Source organism: Tachyglossus aculeatus, chromosome 14, assembly GCF_015852505.1.
Source record: "Tachyglossus aculeatus isolate mTacAcu1 chromosome 14, mTacAcu1.pri, whole genome shotgun sequence".
In the NCBI taxonomy this organism is placed as follows: Eukaryota; Metazoa; Chordata; class Mammalia; order Monotremata; family Tachyglossidae; genus Tachyglossus; species Tachyglossus aculeatus.
In genome coordinates this window covers 9,185,286-9,209,322 of record NC_052079.1, presented here as the reverse complement: position 1 = coordinate 9,209,322, position 24,037 = coordinate 9,185,286, and positions in this window count along the sequence as shown.

Here is a 24,037-nt window from a genome sequence, read left to right as displayed (position 1 = left end):
GCTCAGGGAAATATCATATTTTAGGGGAGGGGAGCATGTTATCATTGGCGTTCCAACCTCATTCCATCATTATGTAGAACAGAGTCAATAACACAGTGAAAGCTTCGTTTAGGAGTTGGAATTTTTCACTCCCTTGGGGCAAATTTAATGTCAGTACTCAAGGAATTCCTGAAACATCATTTTTTCCTATGTATTACACACATATGCATTTTGGCAGGACACTGATGACAGCTTCGAATGAAAAACAATGCTGAGGAAACTGTGGGCTGGAAAAAAATACGATCTAGTGAAAGAGCAAAGGTCTATGGTTCAGATGACATGGATTCTTATCCCAGTTCTGGCATTGGCCTGCTGTGGGTCCTCGGGTAAGTCATTTTAGCCACTCTCGGTCTCAGTTTCCTCATCTGTAAATTGAGCCCACTGTTGGGTAGGGACCATCTCTATATGTTGCCAACTTGTACTTCCCAAGCGCTTAGTACAGTGCTCTGCACGTAGTAAGTACTCAATAAATACGATTGGACGATTCTGTTAATTGGCAATTTATTCATTCATTCATTCAGTCGTATTTATTGAGTGCTTACTGTGTGCAGAGCACTGTACTAAGTGCTTGAGAAGTACAAGTTGGCAACATATAGAGACGGTCCCTACCCAACAACGGGCTCACAGTCTAGAAGGGGGAGACAGACAACAAAGCATATTAACAAAATGAAATAAATAGAATAGTAAATATGTACAAGTAAAATAAATAGAGTAATAAATCTGTACAAACATATATACAGGTGAGGTGGGGAAGGGAAGCAGGTAGGGCAGGGGATATGCGGAGGGGGAGAGGAAGGAGTGGGCTCAGTCTGGGAAGGCCTCCTGGAGGAGGTGAGCTCTCAGTAGGGCTTTGAAGGGAGGAAGAGAGCCTCAATAACACCTGCCAATTCCCTACCACACGGGGATGTTATGATGAGGGTGAGAAATGATATTATTCATAGCAAAGTTCCTTGGAAATATTATTATTGGCTAAAATAACCAGGATCAGATATAGATGTGGAATAGATGTCTTCTGTCTCACAGCTTGTGATCAACACAGAATTGGCCAGGTCTTCCTGATCCTAGGAAGGAGACTGCAATTCCCAGTGTCCTTGTAGAAGTGATCAAAGCCAATACCACAAAGTTCAGAAGGGAAAACCATGGGCTAGAACTCAGGAAGAAAGCCAAGCCCCAGATGGGGAAATAACTGACTCCACCTAAGTCTGACCCAAAGGTGACCATATAGAAGCAACGAGTCACTTCTCTTCCTGTGCTCCACACCCAAAGCGTTTTTACACCAGCTCTGAGACTGATTGGTTGATCGATTGGTGGTCAAGAGCTTGGGAAGGATCCAGATAAATCAATCAATCCTGTTTAGCGAGCACTTACTGTATGCAGAGCATGGAACCAAGTGCTTGGGAGAGTAGAGTACAACAGAGTCGGTAGATACTTCCCCTACCCACAATAAGCTTACAGTCTAGAGGGAGAGACAGACATTAATTTAAATAAATCAATTTTGGATATGTACATAAGTGTTGTGGGAAAAGCAGTCAAATATCTCTGAGGACCAGGTTGTCATTCCTTAGAGCAAGTTTTAACAGTTTGTTTCATTTGACTTATCGTCAGAAGGAGCCAGAAGGATACATTGCATTATCTGACAGGTATCAGTTCTTAGGATCGTCCAAAGGCAGAGTTGGGATGACCTGTTTGCTTCCCAAGCATTTGCAGCAGTAGGGCAGGTCAGCTGTCAAAAGAAAACATCATTTTTCTGGCTGTGGCTGGATTGGCTGGATAGTATATTAACAGCAACCAACTCCTCCCAGTCCCTCACCTTCTTCTAACCCTGTGAGAATGAGAGTTCTCCTTTTAATTGAGACAATATTATTTATTTATAACTATCACTGAGGGAATCCATTTCTAACTGGAATGCCTGTACCAAGTAGCTATTCAGTGCCACATGCCAGTACTGTCTTCTGCCAGCATATTTTTAAGTGAATGACCATAATTCTGTCACACTTGGCATAAATCCTAACAAGTAGATTCAACTTGTACTATTTTCATCTATTTCCTCACACTAAAACTACGGTCACGAGTACAAGCCTGTACCTGCTGACATTGTTTTTATATTTTATGAGCTTTCTTCAGGCTGCCAGTGATAGAGATATCATCCCGCTTTTGATTTTTGAGCATTTTCTTTTTCCTCCAAAACTGTCTAACCCAATACAGATTAGGATATCTTCTCTATCACCTTTTGGGAATGTAAAAAAAGCATTCACTGTTAGAAGAAAACTTTACATTGCTAAAGCAATTATAATATGTTTCTCTCGGGAAGAAAACGGGACACAAACTGAGGCAGAACACAGGTTGTTGTGCTGAGAAGCAGGGAATTTGCTTAGTAAAGGAAACACCAGAGGCTTCTGGGAAAGTCACAGACCCCCACAGAATGCAGCTCCATTTTCCTCAACCAGGTTGGACATGCCTTCCTTCAATTGAAGTCTAATTACCTTGCTGATTGCTAAATGATTGGACAACAGCTGTGAGGACCAGAGACTGTACAGCTGTAGTTTCTGGTGTCATCATCAAAAAAAAATTGCTGCTCAATGAAGACCGGCCAGCAGACTGGTGAGAGCTTACGAGCCTGGTACGTGGAGCGGGTAAGTCCCAAGCTAAAACAGCTAATGAATAATTTCCAAAAGCTGAACTTTGGGGGAGCCGCAGAGGATCGGAGCTGTTTTTAGTTGTGGAAAATGGTGCCTTTTTATTATTCATGTTTGGTGTTTGATCATGGCTGCTGGAGTTTCTGAGTGAGTTTAAGTATTTTAATGAATGTCACTTGGTTGCATCCATGCCCCAAAGCTGTTTCAGCAAAGAGGACAGGATTTGAAATGCAATAATGTAATTGGACTTCAGAATTTCTTTGATTAAGTAAGAGGCAGGAAGATCAGAGGTTGGTGTGTGAGCCTGTATTGAATCTGTGGGAAGGAAGGTGGAATTTCCACACTGATGGCCCACTGAGGGAAACACTAGAACTTGGCTAGAGGTATTTCTCTCCCCTCTCACTCTCCTGGCATCACCTAGGCTGACAGTGGAGAAGTTGGGGCTGACACAGTACTGGAGCTGGTAGAGTAGAACAGAAATGAGCAAAAAGAGAAAGAAACAGCCTCAGAGAAACAGCAAAACTTCACTCTGGTCCAAGAGAAGATGGGCAACTCACTGGAAGCACAAAGGAATAATACATGTTCTTACCTGTCCCACACCTATCATCATGGTGGGTGGGGAAGAATGGGGAGGAGATTTGTCTCCCCTCAACACTGCTCCCCTGCTCTGCAGTGGGACCTCTGGCCCTGTTGGTCCAGCAAGCGGAGCCCAACATGGAATCAGTGTGGTCTTGTGGAAAGAGTATGGAACTGGGAGTCTAGAAGATCTGGTTCGAATCCCAGTTCTATCATCGGTCTACTGGGTGTCCATAGGCAAGTCACTTGATCACTTTGGACTTCAGTTTCCTCATCTGTAAAATGGGGATAAGGTAGATTGTGAGTCCCACATAGAACAGGGACTATATTGGGACTTATCACCTTGTCTCTACCCCAAAAGCTTAGCACATAGTGAGTGTTTAATAAATGCCATAATTTTTATTAATTATTGTGATGCAGGGTGAGCAGAAGTGTTTGACCATGCACAATCCCATTTGTATCTTCCACCTTAGTTCTTGAGCCTTCTGAACCACTTCAGATACCTGGATGTGGTCCTGGTGGAAGGAATCTGCCCCAGGCTTTAAGGGAAGAAGAGAGGAACTCCTCCATGTTTCTTTCTTTTTTCTTTTGAAAGGTGAACATAGCTCTGCAACCACACCCCGAGTCATGCCCTGTTTGGACAGTATGGAACAGCCCTTTTTTGTGCTATTTGTTAAGTGCTTACTATGTGCTAGGCACTGTACTAAGCTCTGGGATAGATACAAGCTAATCAGCTTGGACGCAGTCCAGGTCCTACATGGGGCTCACAGCCTTATTGTCCATTTTACAGATGAGGGAACTGACACACGGAAAAGTTAAATAACTAATTCTAGGTCACACAGCACCAAGTGGCAGAGTAGGGATTAGAACCCAGGTCCTTCTGACCCCCAGGCCTGTGCTCTATCCATTAGGCTATACTGCTTTGGATCCATTTCTGTGTGTGAATGAACAGAACTTAGTGGGCTCTGCACAAACCAAGAATGTCCTGTCGATTCACCTTTGTGTGCTGTTGCACACCCGGCCCAATACAAAGTTTGCTTCTCCCCCAAATGAAGCCGTCATTCCGCACTCACCCTGGAACCTGCCCTCTTGTCCCCTTTGGTGACTTCCTCCTGGGGTCCGTGCTCCACACAACCAGATTTTCACTTCTTCTAAGTTAATTTACCCATAGCTACACCCAACTCTGAACTCTGAACTGCTGAGCATCCTTCAATTTATTCCAGCTTGTCTTCCCTATTAAATTGTGAGCTCCTCGAGGACAGAGGTTACTCCTTAATAGATCCCTTGGCCTATGCACTAGGTCTCTGCAGCATGCAACTAAGATTGGAAGCAGAATCTGGAAATAAGGCCTCAAGGAACTGCAAGACAATAATAACAATAATAATAATAATGGCATTTAATGCTCACTATGTGCTAATAATAATAATAATGGCATTTGTTAAGTGCTTACTATGTGCAGAGCACTGTTCTAAGCACTGGGGAGGTTACAAGGTGATCAGGTTGTCCCGCATGGGGCTCACAGTCTTAATCCCCATTTTACAGATGAAGGAAATGAGGCACAGAGAAGTTAAGTGACTTGCCCAAAGTCACACAGCTGACAATTGGCAGAGCTGGGATTTGAACCCATGACCTCTGACTCCAAAGCCTGTGCTCTTTCCACTGAGCCATGCTGCTTCCCTTGGACTCAAGTCTCTGGTCCCTCACATCAGCTCTGTATTTCCATTTGGCTCAGCTGAGCTGGTCTCTTAGATCTCCTGCCACGTCTTAATAACAACCTGGTTTTTCTGCCTCAAGTTGTCATTCCCCCGAGAGTATATTCACATTCCACACAGCATGGAGTTTACCAGTGAAAAATATTTCTAATACAGTTTTGAAAATTCATTTTTATGTAAATTCCCTCACTTAATAAATTTTATATACGCCTCCATCAGCGATAACAGATCAGCACTCTTTTCCCCAGAGGGGATCATGAGGGCAAGGAGTTAGAAATCTTTGCTTATCGTGGAATTAACACAATGTAGTCGAAACAGAAAACGGGTGTGTATGTTGCAAAGTTTTTTTTTTTCTCCTGGGTTGTTTACTTCACCTTGCCCAGTTTGTCAGGTACGGCAACTAGTTTCCTATATAAAAACAGCCCAGTTCAAACTCTCCATTCTTAGACAACACCATTGGTGTTCCCGGCGTTGGGGAGTACTTCCATTTTTTCAATTTGTATTTTAATTCTCCTGAAATGTTTATCTGTAATTGGTTCTGAGACCCTGTTGTGTCCCTAATCTTTGTATCCTCCCTCCCTCAGAATTTTAAGCCACAAGAGAGCTGGCAGTGTCTTTTAATAAATAGGGCCCTCTAGACTGTGTACAGGGAGTGGGTATGCCAACTCTGTTATATAGTACTCTCCCAAGTGCTAAGTACAGGGCTCTGCACACAGCAAGTGCTCAATAAATTTGATTGACTAATTGAATTTTTTAAAAAGGTATTTAAGTGCTTACTATGTGCCAAACCCTGTACTAAGCACTGGGGTAGATACAAGGTAATCAGGTTGGGCGTAGTCCCTGTCCCACATGGGGCTCACAGCCTTAATCCCCACTTTACAGATGAGGTAACTGAGGCCCAGAGAAATTAAGTGACTTTACCAAGGTCACACAACAGACAAATGGAGAAGCTGGGATTAGAACTCGGGTTTTACTGATGACACCCGGGCCCATATTCTATTCACTAGGTCACACTGGGGCTACCAGTTCTGGCTGAGGCAGATTCCTCAGAAGAACATCTTGATCCTCAACACTGGGAGAGATTTCTGCGAGGTGATTTAAGGAGATCTTATCTGAATTTAAAATGTCAGATTCCAATTCCATCTTAAACAGTAAGAGGATCACCATTTTGCCCACATTAGGAGATATTTGGGGAAGCTGACTGGGGACTGTGGAAGTTTACAAGCTGAAACTTTCAGTGGGAAGGTTTCAAGTCCTTTCATAATCCTTGCAGGAAAAGAATGACTAAATGCACCTCCCAAGAAAGTTATTTACCAGTTCTGTGACAAAAGACCCGTCTAGGGTTTTGCTATAGATGGTTTTGGTTTCCAGGTCTATGAAAATACATCTGTAGCTTCCAGAAGAAGATAAAGAGCCATTAATTTTTGTGTTTAATCATTTTGTACCCCATTTGTACAGGAATGGTTGGGACAAGAAAGTTTGAATGGCAATGCACAAACCACTAGCACTAGAATCAATTCCATGATGCAGTTCCAAAGTCTTAATGACAGGACTGAGGCTTGTCCATCCTATATAGTTAATTATGGTCATTATTCATGGTATTTCTTAAATGCTCACTAGGAGGTTAGCACTGCAGTAAGAACTGGGGTTGATACGGGATGATTAGGAGGGACAATCACCTGCTTCCCCCCACCCTGGGTCCCACAATCCAAAAAGGAGAGGTTCAATCAAAGCAGTGGTATTTATGGAGCACTTACTGTGTGCAGAGGACTGTACAATGCAACAGAGTTGGTGGAAACAAGGAGTTTACAGTGTGGAGGGGGAGACAGACATTTAGATAAATTACAGAGAAGTGCATAAATGCTGAGGGGCAAATATCAACAGCTTAAAGGATACAGATGCAGAAAGGAGAGGGAGTGCAGGAAATGAGGGTTTAGTTGAGAAAGGGCTTTTGGAGAAGATGTGACTTTAGTAAGGCTTTTTAAGGTGGGAAGAGTGGCGTTCTATCATATATGAAGGGGAAGGGAGTTCCAGGCCAGAGGGTGGACATGGGCAAGGAGTCAGCAGTGAGATAGACGAGAATGAGGTATATTGAGTAGGTTGGTGTTAGATGAGTGAAGTGTGCAGGCTGGGTTGGTAAGGTAAGGTAGGAGAAGGAGAGCTGATTGAGTGCTTTAAAACTGATGGTAAAGAGTTTCTGTTGGTTGTCGAGAATGAGGTATAGTGAGTAGGTTGGTGTTATGTGAGTGAAGTGAGTGTGCAGGTTGGGTTGGTAAAGTAAGGTAGGAGAAGGAGAGCTGATTGAGTGCTTTAAAACTGATGGTAAAGAGTTTCTGTTGGTTGTGGTGGTGGAAGAGCAACTACTGGAGGTTCTTGAGGAGTGGGCTGATGTGGACTAAATGTTTTCTTCAGAAAAATTATCCAGACTGTAGAGTGAATTAAGGCCTGGATTGGGGAGAGACAGGAGGCAGGGAAGTCAAGGAGGAGGCTGATGCAGTTATTCATTCAATCATATTTATTGTGCACTTACGGTATGCAGAGCACTATACTAAGCACTTGGAAAGTACAATTCAGCAACAGAGACAATCCCTACCCAACAATGGGCTTTATAATGACTGTTTCATCACTAGACTGGCTAGCGATAGAAGGATCCCTTCCTACCTGTCGAGCCCCATCCCAACCCTTCTATTGTCAGCAGAGAGATGTTAGAGTGCACTTTGCTCCAGGCAGGGAAGGAGCTGGGGAATTTGGAGATGGTGGTGGCAGGCTTGTTCATTTCCATGCCAGATGGTGAGGTGGGTGGTGGGAGTTTTTAGATCTTCCTAACCCAGCGAAATGACTCCTCCTAGAGCAGAGGAATTGAGACATCACTCACCCGGCACCTGGACCCCACCTCCAGGATGGTTGAGCACACCAGGATTTTTACTGTTGGTTAATACATTGGTGCCCTTAGGAACTGGACAAACTTTTAGGACCTTAGGGATGAACATGTGGGGGAAAATGTGAATATCGATCAATCAATCATATTTATTGAGTGTTTACTGTGCGCAGTGCCCTGTACTAAGCACTTGGGAGAGTACAATATAACAAAGGTGGTAGACAGGTTCTCTTGCCCACAACAAGCTTTCAGTCTAAAGGGGAAGAATATGTGTATGAAGCAAGCATATAAGACTATGGGAAATCTCACTACTGTTGTCCATCTATGTCAATATTCTTACAGTGTCAACAGGTTGCTTGGAGGAATATGTGATGGTTGTCAATGAATCAGTGCTATTTATTGAGTGCTTATTGTGTGCAGAGTATTGCAACTGAGCGCTAGGGAATACACTACAACAGAGTTGGTGGACTTGATCACTGCCCGCAGTGAACTTGCAGAGTGAATATCCATTTCCATGATTGTATCATCTATTCCCTCTTCAACTGTAATTTTCCATCTGACAATCCATATTGAACCTCTCATTCATTAACTCATACAGCCCCTCCCCTCCATTTGGGCTTGCTCCTATTTTCTGCCTGCACAACTTCCTGTGGGAACAAATTCCATGTCTTAGTAGCTCACACTGTTGAACCTTAGCTTTCCTGGCAAGCACCGGCTTCCCACTACATCTGTTTCCTTTGGACATATCTCAGGGACTCACTTCTGAGGGTGGTGCGGTTTCACTGCTCTTTCCCCTAGGTCCTGCCTCGTTGCCCCATTCCTCCCCTGTGATTGCCTGTGCCCCAGCTGATGTTACCAGGTCAGTGATTGACATCCATGTAAAAGAGCTTTCCTTGTGGGAGGGGTCCTGATGAGTGAGCAGATTCCCAGTTCTAGAATCATCTGAGACTTTCCCCTTTTTCTGTGGGTGGGGCTAGTGTTGGATCATCCCAGGGTCAGGGGTGGGGAAGAAAGGGAGATATTACATTTTGGACAATAATAATAATAATAATGGCACATACTATGTGCCAAGCACTGTTCTAAGGGCTGGGGTAGGTACAAATTAATCAGGTTGGACACAATCTCTGTCCCACATCAGGCTCACACTCTTAATCTGCATTTTACAGAAGAGGTAACTGAGTCCCAGAGAAGCTAAGTGTCTTGCCCCAGGTCACACAGCAGACAAGTGGCAGAGCTGGGATTAGAACTCAAGTCCTTCTGACTCTCAGGCCTGTGCTCTATCCACTAAGCCATGCTGCTTCTCAACCAGGGATCTAAACCAGGGTGTAGACCCATATCTACAGGCATACTGTGCCCTTGGAGAAGCAGCACAGCCCAGTGGAAAGAGCATAGGACTGAAAGTCAGAGGACCTGGGTTCTAATCTCAGTTCCCCCACTTGTCTACTTTGTGACTTTGGACAAGTCACTTAACCTCTGTGCTTCAGTTTCCTCATCCACAAAATGGGAAAGAAATTCCTGTTCCTCCTCCAGAAACCGGGAGCCCTTTGTGGAACAGGGATTAGGTCCAATCTGATTACTTTGTATCTGGCCCGAGGTTTATCCCAGTGATCGCTCTGTAGCAAGCGTTATTATTGGGCTGCAAGACTGGGTCCATCTCCAACAAAATCTTCCTCTGAGCAAGAAAGCCAGGAAGTTTCAGAGAATATTATATATTCCAAAATATTGCTTATGTAGATACTGGCAGGAAGGATAAGCTTTTGATCGCAGCATCGTGCTGAGACTGCCGGGTTAAAAATAGGGAGAAAACAAAGCCAACCCAGCGTGGTCACAGCCAGCGGCAGTGGTGAGCTGATACTAGCATGCCTGAATCAAAACCGAAGCTTTAATCAAACTTCTCCATTTTCTTCGTTGCATAAACCCCGCTTCTTTATTTTCTCCAAATGCTGCAAACTCTTTCTCCCTTGATAAGGACCCTCCAGGCTACTTCAAAAAGGAGCAATCTGCTTTGGGATTGGTTACGGTAAGTGGAAAGCTACTCCAGGGCAGGCACTGTGCTTTGGCTTTTTTCTTATATTCCCCAAGCACCTAGTTCACAAAAGGTGATGAATCAGTACTGTTAAAGGTGAGAGGCCGGGCTCTACCTTAGAGATTGGACTGTGACCATTGGTTCAGCTGATGAGAGACTCACTTGGCCTGCAGCAAGAGTCCAAAAACCTCTGTTTAAGATAAGTGCCAGTAGTAGTACTATTTATTCAGCACTCGCATAGTGCGGTGCACTCTTCTAGGCACTTGGAGAATACAGAAAAAAGAAGTAATACATTCCCTGCCCATAAGGAGCTTACATTTTAACTGAGGTGACTTCAGATATTTACAACTAGAGTAGTCAAAATACATAATCAAATGTACAGTTGAATAAATATGTAGACAGAAGTGCTAAGGATGAGTATAAATGAGGTGATAAGTTGGCAGGTGGATTTATATGTTTTAGAATGCTGGGAAATTATATCAGGGAAGGCTTGTTGGAGGAGGAAGGATTTGAATATGTTGGGGAGAACTGTGGTCTGGGGAAGGGGAGTAGTTCTAAACTGGGGGAGGAGCATGAGTGAGGGAATGGACACTGGGGAGTCAAGAACAAGGTTCAGCTAGAAGGTTGTCTGGGTTGGAACCAAGAGCATCCTCCAAAGGCCAGTGCAGTGAGGCCAACTTCATCCCCTCATCTGGGTCAGATTGATCCATGGAGGAAAGGGGCTGCTCTTATACCAAACACCACCAATTCTAGGGATTGGGCATCTAAGAACTCAAACTGAACATCTTTGATACTAGGGATTGGGGATCTATGAACTGGAACCAAACACTACCAACACTAATGATTGGGTGTCACAGTTGTGAACTTCCTACGGGGTCACATTTTACCAAGTGACACTCACACCTTGTCAAAAGAAAAGAAAAGAAATTCTTCACCCACCGCCCCCCCATCACCTGATGTAACTTCACCACTGCTTTGATGTGCCTTTATAGTAGGCGTATGTGACACTGTGGGGGAAATCTCAATAGAAAGTGGAGGCCTCTGATATGTGCATGGAAGGAGAATCACTCTCATCTGTAGCCTCTGAACTTCTAGCAAATCTGAGGCTCAGACAAAATAGCAGTAGTAGAAATGGTGTTAACATAGGCTGTCCTATATAGTCACTGAAAGGTTAAAAAGCGTATTTCAACCAAGTGATTCCCTGTCCTCAGTTTATATGTGGCTTTATCTAGATGTAGTCTGCATTCTTCTCCTTTCTCTGGAACATTTACTGAGTGGAATCCTGGGGGAAGAAGATTTGGTTGGACTTTCCCAAAAATCTAGAACTACAAACAATTATTCAGGGATGAAATAAGAATGACAATAATGATAATAATGACTATTTACAGTGGACTAACTGAAATGTTCATGTGACTGCAAATCTGGGCAGGTCAAGCTCCCACAAAACATTATTGTTAATAATAGCAATAATAATAATATTTGTTAAGCACGTACTATGTGTCAAATACTGTACTAAGCCCTGGAATAGATACAACACAGTCAGAGTGGACACAGTCGCTGTCCTACGTGGGGCTCACAGTCTAAGAGGGAGGGAGAACAGGAGTTTAATCCCCATTTTACAGATGAGGAATGTGAGGCACAGAGAAGTTAAGTGAATTGCCCAAGGTCACACAGTAGGCAAATGGTGGAGATGAGATTAGAACCCAAATCCCCTGATTCTAGGGCTCCTGCTCTTTCCACTTCTAAAGCCTTAATTAGACTTGGAGCTCAAATTGTTTCTAATGAGCAATTAAAAAGCGATACAAACAGGAATAGTTCCACCTGCCTTGCCAGATGTGTTCCCTTGGAAATTAGACATGGTAATAATTCTCAGCCCTGTGCATGGAAAGGTTTCATGTAAATGTTGACTTTGACAAATTTATGTGCTGGTGGGATGATAGGGCCTTTGTTTAATCCACCAGAGTTACTTTGAGGAGCCAATTCTACCTTATAATGAGCATACGCCATCCTTGACTTCCAAAAGTGTGGACAGTTGCCTAGAGAATAAAGATTCATTCAATCGTATTTATTGAGCACTTACTGTGCGCAGAGCACTGTACTAAGCGCTTAAATATCTGTGATCACATAAAGATCTGTGAATTACTTTTGAAAATTGTTGAAATTGTAAGAAACCATCTCCAGGAAGGCCTTCTTCTAGTCATGGATTATGGAATGATTGGTAAATTCTCTCAGTTCTTCTAGAACGTAGATTTTCACTCTGTGAAGTGCCTAGAAGTCTGTTGGAGGTAAGGGAGCATTCCTCTGACAAAGCATATCCATCTGGAAAGAACTTGATGTGGTGTCAGGAGAAAAGGTTGTGAGCCTTCCCTTGACATTTGTCAGGGCATGTGTAATATCATGCCAGTTTTCCTTAATGTGGATCAATCAATCAATTAATGTTATGTATCATCATTAATACATATCATTAGTGATTGGGTGTCACATTTGTGAACTTCCTACAGGGGTCACATTTTACCAAGTGAGACTCACATCTTGTCAAAAGAAAAGAAAAGAAAAGAAATTCTTCACCCACCGCTCCCCATCACTTGATGTAACCTCACTGCTGTTTTGATGTGCCTTTATAGTAGGTGTCACATTATTATTACTAATAATAATGATAATAAGAAAAGTGGTTTTGTTAAGCACTTACTATGTGCCAAGCACTGGGGTTGGAAACAGTTCCTAGTCCATATGGGGCTCACCACCTAAAGGGTAGGTAAAATAGATATTTAATCCTCATTTTACAGATGAAGAAACTGAGGCACAGAAAAGTTAAGTAATTTGTCCAAGGTCACACAGTGGGCAAGTGGCAGAGCCAGGATTAGAACTCAGGTGTTCTGATTTCTTAGGCCAGTTCTCTTTGTCCTAAACCAGGCTTACACTGGGCAGAGCACAGTATTCAGTTAACTCAGTTGTAATTGCCTCAGTTAACTCATCTGTAAAATGGGGATTAAAACTGGGAACCCTATGTGGGACAGGGGCTGTGCCCAACATGATTATGTCATATCCTCCCCAGCACTTGGTACAGTGGCTGGCACATAGTAAGCACTTAACAAATCCCATGAAAAAAAGAACATGAAAAAAACATGAAAAAAAGAAAAGAGAAAAGTTATCTATGTTCTAGAGAACTGAGTGTACCAAGCCCTTGCATATGCATAAAACAACTCCATTTATTGACAATTCTGTGGGAGCCTACGGGTTTTTAGAGAGAGAAGCAATCCCTACCTGTGCTGTTGTGAGACTTCAGTTTACCCAGCAGATCAGTCAATGAGTTAATCAATGGTATTTATTGAGTGCTGACTGTATGCAGAGCAATGTATTAAGCAACTGGGGGAGTACAGTACAGCAGAGCTGGTAGACACGTCCCCTGAGCTTACAGTCTAGAAGACTGTAAATACCAAAGACATATTGGTGTAGGTGAAATCAGCAGAGAAATCTCCATCCCTGTGTTATCTGCTCCACCTCTGCACCCTCCAGCACCTGGGATCTCACAGACGCTCTTTTATTGGGGAAATGCTCCTAATTTCTGAACGCAGAAGGTGGTTGACCATCAGAAACATCATTGTCAGGCAAACTGGGATGGAGCTCTACTGTCAGGGCCAGCAATTTCTGGCCACCAGATCAACTATCCTGCTGCTCGATGAACTTACTAAAAGAGTGGAAGTTAGTGAGACTGCTGAGCTTGAGACTGCTGTTTCTCTAAGCAAGACTGCTCACAAACACATTCAGAGAAGAGAAATAGGTATGCAGGTCTGGAAAAGGGGCTGAAACAAAGGGAGAAATGGAAGAACAAGCAAATAAAATCAATTTTCATCTCTGGAGCTTGGGCATGCTGTCTTGGAGACTCGTGTGCTGACACTTCCTCTGGAGGCAGCCCTTCTGGATTCCTGCCCCAAGGTCAGATTTTTATTTTTGTAATGTGAGCCAGAATAGCCACTGTGTCTCATTCACTTATTTCTCTCGCCCTGGCCTCTTGTTCATTCATGCCCTCCCTCTGGTCCAGAACTCCCTCCTACTTCACATCCATCAGACCACCGCTCTCCCCAGCTTCAAAGCCCTTCTGAAATTGCATCTCCCCCAGGAGGCCTTCCCTGATTAATCATCCATCTGCCCCTCTTTCCTCCACTACTGACCCTTCAGCATTTCTGCGTTTCACCCCACCACCTCAGAAGCACTTATGAACATAGCTTTGAAATCTTTTGCTTCTCCCTACGTGTCATTTATTTTAGTGTCTGTTTTCCCCAGCTTGATTTTAAACTCCTTGAGGGTGTAGACCATGACTCCTAATTTTATTTTACTCTCTGGTACTCTCCCAATTACTCAATACAGTGCTCTGCACAAAGTAAGCTCTCAGTAAATACTATTGAGTGATTGATGATTATCGCATATGTGGCAGATAAATGCATTATTATAATGTGTACAAGACAAATGAATGTAAAATAATAATTCAAGAAGATTCAGTAGTACAATATCTGCATAAAATCAACAGTGACTGCTTGGTGCAATCAGTCATAAATATTCAGTAATAGTATTTGTTAAGCACCCACTTGGTGAAATGCACCGTACTAGGTGTTTGGGAATTTAACATATGATAGAGTCCCTGCTCAGAGGGACTTTGCACTCTGGGTTATGGAGTTCTTGACAGGAAATAATTATTTGATCCTTAAGTCAGTTACTCTCATCATGCTTCCCTGACACCAGTAGTGGTTATGAAGATTCCCATGAAATGGCCTCTCTCAAAGAAAGAAATAAAGAGGCAGAGGGAAGCCTACTATTTATAAGTTCAGATTACTTTGAAACCAGAACGTTTTTAAGCATAAAAAATGCATTTGACCTTTCTAGCACGTTGCTTTGTGTAGAAAACATTAATTAATTATTGTCACGCAGGCCCTTGGAAAGTCTAAAGTGCTTTGTAAATGCTAAATAATAAAAAAGAGTCAAAACAAATCAGTGAGAAGCTGGAACAACTGTTTTTAACAGCATTTTGCTACTGACCCTTTCCTCTCTCTCTCTCAAAATAGTTTATGGAAAGATTATAAGGATGAGTTCCACAAAGTGATTTCTGGCAAGATCTTAGGCTTTCCATGAATTTCCACGTAGTTATTATTTATTTTATTATTTATTTGGTTTCTGACTTTGGCTGATTAAGGAAATTCCACTCAGTTGAACTGGACGTTCTTGAGTTCTACTGGTTGCCAGTCTCTCTTGGGCGGGAAAAGTTAAGCATGTTTCTCCTCTTATTCTGTGTAGCTGTTAAATTTAAACAAGGGCCACCCTAATCTAATCATGATTGTTCTTCTTATTATTATTATTATTATTGTATTTGTTAAGCACTTACTATGTGTCAAGCCCCATTCTTAGCGCTGGGATAGATACAAGTTAATCAGATTGGGCACAGCAGCCCCTGCCCCCTTGGGGCTCAAAGTCTAAGTAGGAGGGAGAACAAGTATTGAGTCCCCATTTTACAGTTGAGGAAATGGAGGCACAGAGAATAATAATAATGGTATTTGTTAAGCACTAACTATGTGTCAGGCACTGTACTAAGCGCTGGGGTGAATACAAGTAAATTGGGTTGAACCCAGTCCCTGTCCCACGGGGGGCTCACAGTCTCAATCCGCATTTTACAGATAAGGTGACTGAGGCACAGAGAAGTTAAATGACTTACCCAGGGTTACACAGCAAGCAATTGGCAGAGCTGGGATTAGAACCCAGGTCCACTGACTCAAAGGCTAATGCTTTTCCACCAGGCCGTTCTGCTTCTCATTTAACCAAGAACTATGTGCTAAGTGCTGGGGTAGATACGGGGCTATGAGATGAGACACCGTTCCTGTCCCTCTCAGAGCTCACAATTTTTTTATCCCTATTTCACAAATGAGGAAATTGAGACCCTGCAAGACTAAGTGACTGAGTGCTTACTGTGTGTGGGTTACTAAACCAGGCGCTTGGGGAACATATAACAGAAGTTAAAGATTCAGATCCCTACTCTCAAGGAGTTCACATTCCCATGGGGGAGGCAGGTGGACCCAAACTGGTCAACATATGAGGTAAGAGACTAAAACCATAGAAGTATTAGTAATAATAATAATAAGAATAGTAGTAATAATTGAGACGCAGCATTTCCTGGTGGAAAGAGCACCGGCCTGAGAGTCAGAGGACTGTGGTTCTTCTAATCCCAGCTCTATCAATAGCTTGCTGTGTGCAAATCACTTAACTTCTCTGTGCCTCAATTCTCCTGCTCTTCCTCCTATTTAGACTGTGAGCTCCACGGGTGATAAGGACTGTGTCCAATCTAATTAACTTGTATCTACCCTAGAGTGTAGAACAGTGTCTGACACGTGGTAAGCATTTAACAAATACCATAAAAAATAATAATTGTGGTATTTGTTAAGTGCTTAATGTGTGTCAAGCACTGTACTAAGCGCTGGGATAGGTACAAGATTATCAGGTCCCTCATGGCGCTCACAGTCTAAGTAGGAGGGAGTGCTGGTATTAAATCTCCATTTTGCAGAGAAGGGAACTGAGGCATGGAGAAGTTAAGTGACTTGCCCAAGGTCATACAGCAAGCTAATGGTAGATTCAGGATTAGAACGCAGGTCCTCTGACTCCCGGGCCCATGGTCTTTCCACTATGCTATGCTGCTTCTACAAACAACAGAGTTCAAAGCAGAAGTAACCCATTAAAGATATGATAAACCTGAGAGTGAAAGGGGCTGGTAACAGAAAGGTTTGGGATTAGTCTGGAGGATGTCAGGACATTGCTAATGGTTTTATATTCTTAAATTTAGACCATTAAATCTATCATTAACTCATCTTTCATCTCATCTTATGGACCATTTTGTCAGTGACTTAATCAAATACTATTTGGGGGGGGGGACCCATCTATGTGCTGAGTACCAAAGGAATTGTTGGAGGTTCCAATGCTTTCCTTTTACTAGGGCTATCAAACACAAATAAACCCCCTCATTTTTCCTTTTCCCTAAGGCCCCATTTTGTGCCCCACAGTTCGCTCAGTAGTCTGTAGATGTGAGTGGTCTACATTGCTGCGGACTTTGCCTTGGTGCAGGGGTCCCATTCCTGCCTAGCGACTGGGGGCTGCATCTCCTGTCGCCCGGTTGGGATTTAGGAGAGGGGACATTGCTAAACCTTCCTTCCGGATATGTGATCAATCTGCAGTTTGCTCATCTGCGACGGTTATCCTTGGAGGGATTGGCCAGCAGAGGATCTGTGCCCATCAAGTTGGATTGATGTCCCTTCCCCACAGCACCTGTATATATGTATATATGTTTGTACATATTTATTACTTTATTTATTTTACTTGTACATATCTATTCTGTTTTATTTTGTTAGTATGTTTGGTTTTGTTCTGTCTCCCCCTTTTAGACTGTGAGCCCACTGTTGGGTAGGGACTGTCTCTATATGTTGCCAACTTGTACTTCCCAAGCGCTTAGTACAGTGCTCTGCACACAGTAAGCGCTCAATAAATACGATTGATTGATTGATTGATTGATTGGCTTCGTGGTCCCCTCCCGCTCCAAGAGCGTGCCAAAAGAGGCGCACTCTGCCCCCTGCTGGCCACCCAGTGAACCACCGCCAGGGTATCCATTGACTTCCACCCAGCTCTGCTCCAATCAATCAATCAATCAATCATATTTATTGAGCGCTTACTGTGTGCAGAGCACTGTACTAAGAGCTTGGGAAGTACAAGTTGGCAACATATAGAGACAGTCCCTACCCAACAGTGGGGTCACAGTCTAGAAGGGGGAGATGGAGAACAAAGCCAAACATATTAACAAAATAAAATAAATAGAATAGATATGTACAAGTAAAATAAATAAATAGAGTAATAAATATGTTCCTTGAAATTCATAGAGGTAAAAAAACAACCTCAAAATCCAGCCTTGGTGCAAAAGGCAAACACAGCTAACTTTGGACTCAGGGGATCTGGGATCTAATCCTGCCTCCCCCGCTTGTCCAAATACCATAATTATTATGCTGGGAGACCTTGGGCAAGTCACTTAACTTCTCTATGACTCAGTTATCACATCGATAAGATGGAGATTAAGACTATGAGCCCTACAAAGAACAGTCCGCAGCAATGTAGACCACTCACATCTAGAGAATACTGAGCGAACAGGTCATCAGCCAACTAGTCCCTGAGATGCTTACAGCCTGATTCATATCAAACAAACCCATTGGTCCAACCTGATTATTCTATATCTGCCTCAGTGTTTAACAAATACCATGCTTTTTTAAAAAACAGTGGATAAAACACTAGTGGATAAAACACAGTCCTGGGAGCCAGAGGACCTGGATTCTAATCCCAGCTCCATCACTTGACTGTTGTGGGACCTTAGGCAATTCAGTTAACTTCTCTGTGCCTCAGTTTCCTCAACTGCCAAATGGGGATTGAATACTGTTCTCCCTCCTAGAAGACCGTGAGCCCCATGTGGGACAGGGACTGTATTCGACTTGAATATCTTCTATCTACCCCAGCCTTTAAAACAGTGTAGAACACTGTTTAAAACACATAGTAAGCACTTAACAAATACCATTAAAAAACTGTCCTGCATTAAAGTACTGGTTTGGGAGCCCTAGGGGACCTCAACACTGGTCTAGCCAAAGCATGACTTGGAGGAGTGGAAGGGGAAAGAGGAACAAGTGCTGGAAGCCAGAGGTCCTGACTTTGTGGGCTAACAGTTGCAGCCCTGGAGAAATACTCTTCAACAACTCTTTCTAATTCAAATTATCTCCATCCACTTGGTGGGGGCCCTGCATGCATTCTAGCCAAATGCCTGGTTCTAGTGGTGTTACATAGCCACTGGTCATCAGCCAACTAGTCCCTGAGATGCTTATAGCCTGATTCATATCAAACTCTATGTGAAGCTGCAGCACATTGAATGAACCCCATTTAAAATGGATCAGAATCTGTGGACTAATAAATCATAATTGTGGTATTGCTTGTGTGCTGTGTGCAGTGACTGTATTGAGTGCTGAGATAGGTATGATACAATCAGATCAGACACAATCCATGTCCCACATGGGGTCATAGTATAAGAAGGAATTTAATCCTCATTTTACAGGTGAGAAAACTGAGGCACAAAGAAGATGACTTAAGCAAAGTCACCCAGCAGGCAAGTGGCAGAGCCAGGTTGAGAACCCAGACCTATGTTCTTTCCACTAGGCCACACTTCTTCCCACGCTGCTACTGAGGTCTAGTTTCCACATGCTCTTTCCGGGAAAGAGTATTGCTTTCCAACATGCTGAATCTTATCTTGTTTTCTCCCACCACACGGAATTGATATCTTCACCCTTTAATATCACACAAGAGGCTGCTGGAGGAATCCTTTCTGAACCAACTTAGGCATCATAGCAATGGAGTTAACTCGGCCTTCAGAAAATTCTTGTGAATTAGTCTTGTGAATTTTAATCATCACTTTAAATCATTTTTATGGGCATTGATTAAGACTGCTGTTCATTGTGAAGCATCTGAAACTGGTGAGACAGACAGGAGAGCTGAATTATCCTAAACAAAGTTGGGTGAATTTTTCCCACCTGAAATCTTGTCCCCCACCCCCACCACTTTCCACTCATCCACCCCCAGCATCAAAGGAAAATAATTTGGGAAAGTGTCTGACACAGCATGGAGTGGAACAGTAGGATTCTTAAAGTCAATTGGCTGTCTAACCCAGAGTTCATTTCCATCTCAGCATTGAATTTGAGTGAATATGACAGTAAAAACTAAAGAAGATGGGGAACAAAATAAGGACATAATAAGAACAAAAGGTTCCTAAAGATAGACCAAGAACCCTTCTTATTAACGCACTGGAGGTCTTCAGTGAAAGTACATCTATCAGGCTAATGCTGTAATCTCAATTAGACAAGGTAGTTTCAAGAAACGGAGCATTTTTAAACAAACATCGGTAATCACTTTATAAAACCAATTCAGTTGCTGTAAACTATTCAAAAGTAGTTGGCAAACTATTATAATTGATGTCTCAACATAAAAAGACTAGGAATAAACTTGGATTTTGAGGAGCTGTTTTGCAAATGGAAACCAAAAAAATATAGTGGTAACTTTTAAATCTACTTTAAATAAAACACACCCAGCATGTATGTGAGCGCCATGCCACCTGCTACAAGAAGCCTCTCCATATGAAGAACAGATTCATTCTATGATGTATAAAAAAGTACCATGCCAAGTAAAGACATTTAATTTTTTTCCAGACCATGTAATTTAAGGGTAAGTGAAGTTATGGAGACTCGGGGCTATCACAGAGACAGTACAGTTTATAAATCCAACAAACTTTCTTCGTAATTGAAATTCTCCTTCACCAAATCGATTTTCATAGCCGAGGTTTGTAATTGATTCCGCTATCAAATAGGACACTAAAAAAATGCATTGTTCCTTAAGCTTGGAACTAGCAGCCTGAACTTTTTGCTCTCGTGGTTGCCTTTTCATTGCAGAAACAAGAATTGAGAACTTTGTAAGCATTTTTTATTTAGATATTTTCATAGACAGAGGGAGCTGAAGACACTCATACAGCCTTGCCACTCAAAGTGTTGTTTGTACTGATGGAATGAACGTTCTTGTGGGAGTAAAGGTTAGAACAGAAGTGGGAGTGAGAGGAGAGTAGGAGGAGATTTCACTGGAGCATCCTACAAAGCGAAGAAAGCAGGTTGAGGGGGAGGCAGTGGTTGCTATTATAGATGTCAACCAACCTCCCCTATCCCTGTAGACTACTCCCAAGAGCTTAGTACAGTGCTCTGCACACAGTAAGCGCTCAATAAATATGATTGATGATGATGATGATCTAGTATGGAGTCCTGTTTGGGGTCAACCCAAGTATATCCTCTGGGGAGTAAAATGGCTCTTGGCTCCTGGGAGTTCTAAGAAGCAGTTTGGCTTAATGGAAAGTGCTCAGACCTGTGAATCAAAGGACCTGGGCTCTAATCCGAGCCGTGCCCTTGGGCACGTCACTTACGTTCTCTGTACCTCAGTTTCCTCTTTTGTGAAATGGGAATTCAATACCTGTTTTTCCTCCTACTTACACTGACCCCCATGGGGGACAGGGACTGTGTCTGACCTGATTATCTTGGATCTACCCAAGTGCTTAGTGGAGAGTAAGCACTTAACAAATACGATTATTAGGGGTGGTGTTTGGGTCCCTCTAGAATGGACCTGAAGTGACCCCCCCACCCAGATCCCTCTGCCTAATGCTTTTCTGGATCCTCAGCCTGGAGACGGAGGTGGAAAATCTGAGCAGCTGTTGGGTGTGGGAGGGAGGTGTGGGAGCTTCATTTCCCCTGGGTGAAGTGCCACAGTCATCTCCTCCTCCAGACCCTGGACCCTCATTCTCTCTGTGATACCGGGGCCAGAGAGGGGCAGAACCCAGTGCTCCACTAGGCCCTGGCAAGGCAACTGAGCCTTTGTTATGCCCCAAGCTGAGCTGCTCCCTGCATCTCAGTAAGGGTCACGTCACGTCCAACCAGAAGTAGTCCTTTGAAGAATATTGGTGATACAAAGGAAGCAGTAATTAGGGTTATTCAGCCTACCAAACACTGAAACTTGGTACAACAAACCATTATGAAAAGGTGGGGTCTCTGCTGCCCCAGGAGGGTAGCTTCTAGCCAGTAGCAAGTTGCTCCATCAGATCCTGAGAGGATAGGATGGGCACGGGGGCAGGTGAGGGACATAATTTGGGCTGGTCCATCTGAAGGCACTCCCTGCTTGCTCACTACTCGGCATATGCAACCAATTAGAGCTGCTTCTGCTCCACGTTCCCCTGCTCCTGCTCTCAAATTGCATTCCAGAAATTCCCGGGTAGATGGCGGAGCAGGTCAGGCACTTCCCCCAGCACCTCTTTCATATGCTGGCATTCCTGCTGGGGTCCATCTTCCACACCTCCCCTGGGCTGGGCTTGGGGAGATAGGGGAGGGAAGAGGCTACATTAAGCCATTCTTTATTAATATTCTGGGTTACCTGTGTTTGTTTTCTCCACACTCTAGCTCCCCAGAGTGAAGGGCTGATTTGATAATTATTCAGCTAACTAATTAATAAAGTCAAGCTGGATCATTCTGGTGTAAAAGGATCAGATTGACCTGTATGATTTGGTTTGGCAGCGTACTATTGTCAAATGAACCACCTAATCGCCAAGTGCAAACCTGGCTACTAATACCTAATTTTTATTCAACATATTGGTTGTTCCCAGTTCTTAACTGAAAGGCTACTATTTTAGGTTCAGAAGTGGGGTTTTGCTATGTGGACCAGACACCCTTTTACCCATATTTTCCTTTTTTTTTTTGTCATCATCATCATCAATGATATTATTGCTTGAGCACCTCTTGGAACATACAGAAGCAATTCAGGACATGATCCCTGTCCTTGAGGAGCTTTCAATCAAAGGGGGAAGATTAGCTGACAAAAATACAAGTTAGAAGAGCTTGAGAATCTCTATATAAAGAATGTATACCTATATAATCTATATAAATGAAAAACGGTGGTGAAAATAGATGAATATATAAATAAGATGGCTGGAGGGATTAAAGGGATGAAATGAGTAAATAATAGGGAGATTAATCTGGTAATAATTCCTGAGGGAGGTGACAGCTTTTTAGAAAGGTTTTGAAGGAGGCTTTCTTTTTCTGTTTGCTCTACCTCTTGGATTGTGAGTCTTGAGTGGTTCAGGGCCTGGGTCTGATCTGTTTATCTTGGGGCTGTCCCAATGCTTGGCATGTATAAGCACAATAGTTATTTATGCTGTTACCCCTTAAATCTTATTTTTAAAATTAAGTTCCTGTTCTTTTGAAACTTCCCAGATGGGGAGCAGCAGGCAGCTAGTAAGAACTAATCAAGATCCAACCCTTGCCTTTACAGTAATTTGCTCTCCAGTTAGAACTTTCTTTCCTATATTGCTTTTTCTTGCTTCCAATATATGTGTCTTCCTATCTGCTTTGCCAAGGTCACCAGAAATGTGGTGCCTAAACGTTTCTTGAAGCTGGCAGTAAGAGAAGTGTCGTGCTCACAGGAGGGTGAGGTGATTCCAGGGACATTCCTTTACATTTTCCTCCCTTTCATCCACTTAGGCCTTTGGGCCATAATGAGTAATGTACAGGCTTCTCCATCTTGGAACACATCTACGGAGATACTGTTCTTGAAAAGGGAAGGATGGGGACAGGAACATGTCCTCCAAGAGCCTGGGGCAGTAATGGGTAATGGCCTATGGACCTGGAATGTTTTCCTGGCAGACACCTGACTCATCCTCCCCTTGCTCAGAGAAGGGTTGGCTGGGGGGGAGAAGAGGAGGGTTCTGTTAGCATAGGTGCTGCTTGCACTACCTAATTTATTTTAGTGCCTGTCTCCCTCACTAACCCATAAAGTTCTTGAAGGCAGGGATTGTCTACTAACTTTATTGTATATCCCAAACACTTTAACCGAGTGCTCTGCACCCACTAAGTACCCACTAAATACTAGTGGATGGGACTCAGCTGCAGTAGCCAAGGCAGAGGCTGGGCAGTTTTAACTTTCATTGACTCCCCCCACCCTTGATGCTATCCCCTGAAGCACCTGCCTCTCACTTGGTGCTGAAGGAAGCCAGCCCTGTGGGTGAGCAGCACAGCTGAAAACCAGCCTCATTGATCAGGGTGCACCCAGCTAGTTTCCCCACTCTCTACTTTTTTAAAGTCTGGGGCCAGTGTCAGCAGGGAAGCAGGGGGGAATGGGGAAGAAGGTGAAGATAGGATGTGAAATGAAGTGTGCTGGGATCCCAAAAGTCCTCAAGGTGAGAAATCTGAGTAGCCCTGATCCAAAGAAGCTCCCTGGATTTTGACAACACAGTATCTGTATACTTGAGGATGCCACGATTAAAAATCAAATTTATCTTCAGGCTCCCACCCCTCTATAGGCCCTAATGTGCAACACAGTAGTCAGTCAATCAATACTATTTATTGAGTGCTTATTGGGTGCAGACAATGGGGAGAGAGGGGGATTGTCTCTATTGCCAAATTGTACTGTACAAGCGCTTAGTGCAGTGTTGGGCACACAGTAAGCGCTCAATAAATATGATTGAATGAAGGAATGATGGGGACCGTGTCCAATCTGATTACCTCATATCTACCCTAGTGCTTAGAGAAGC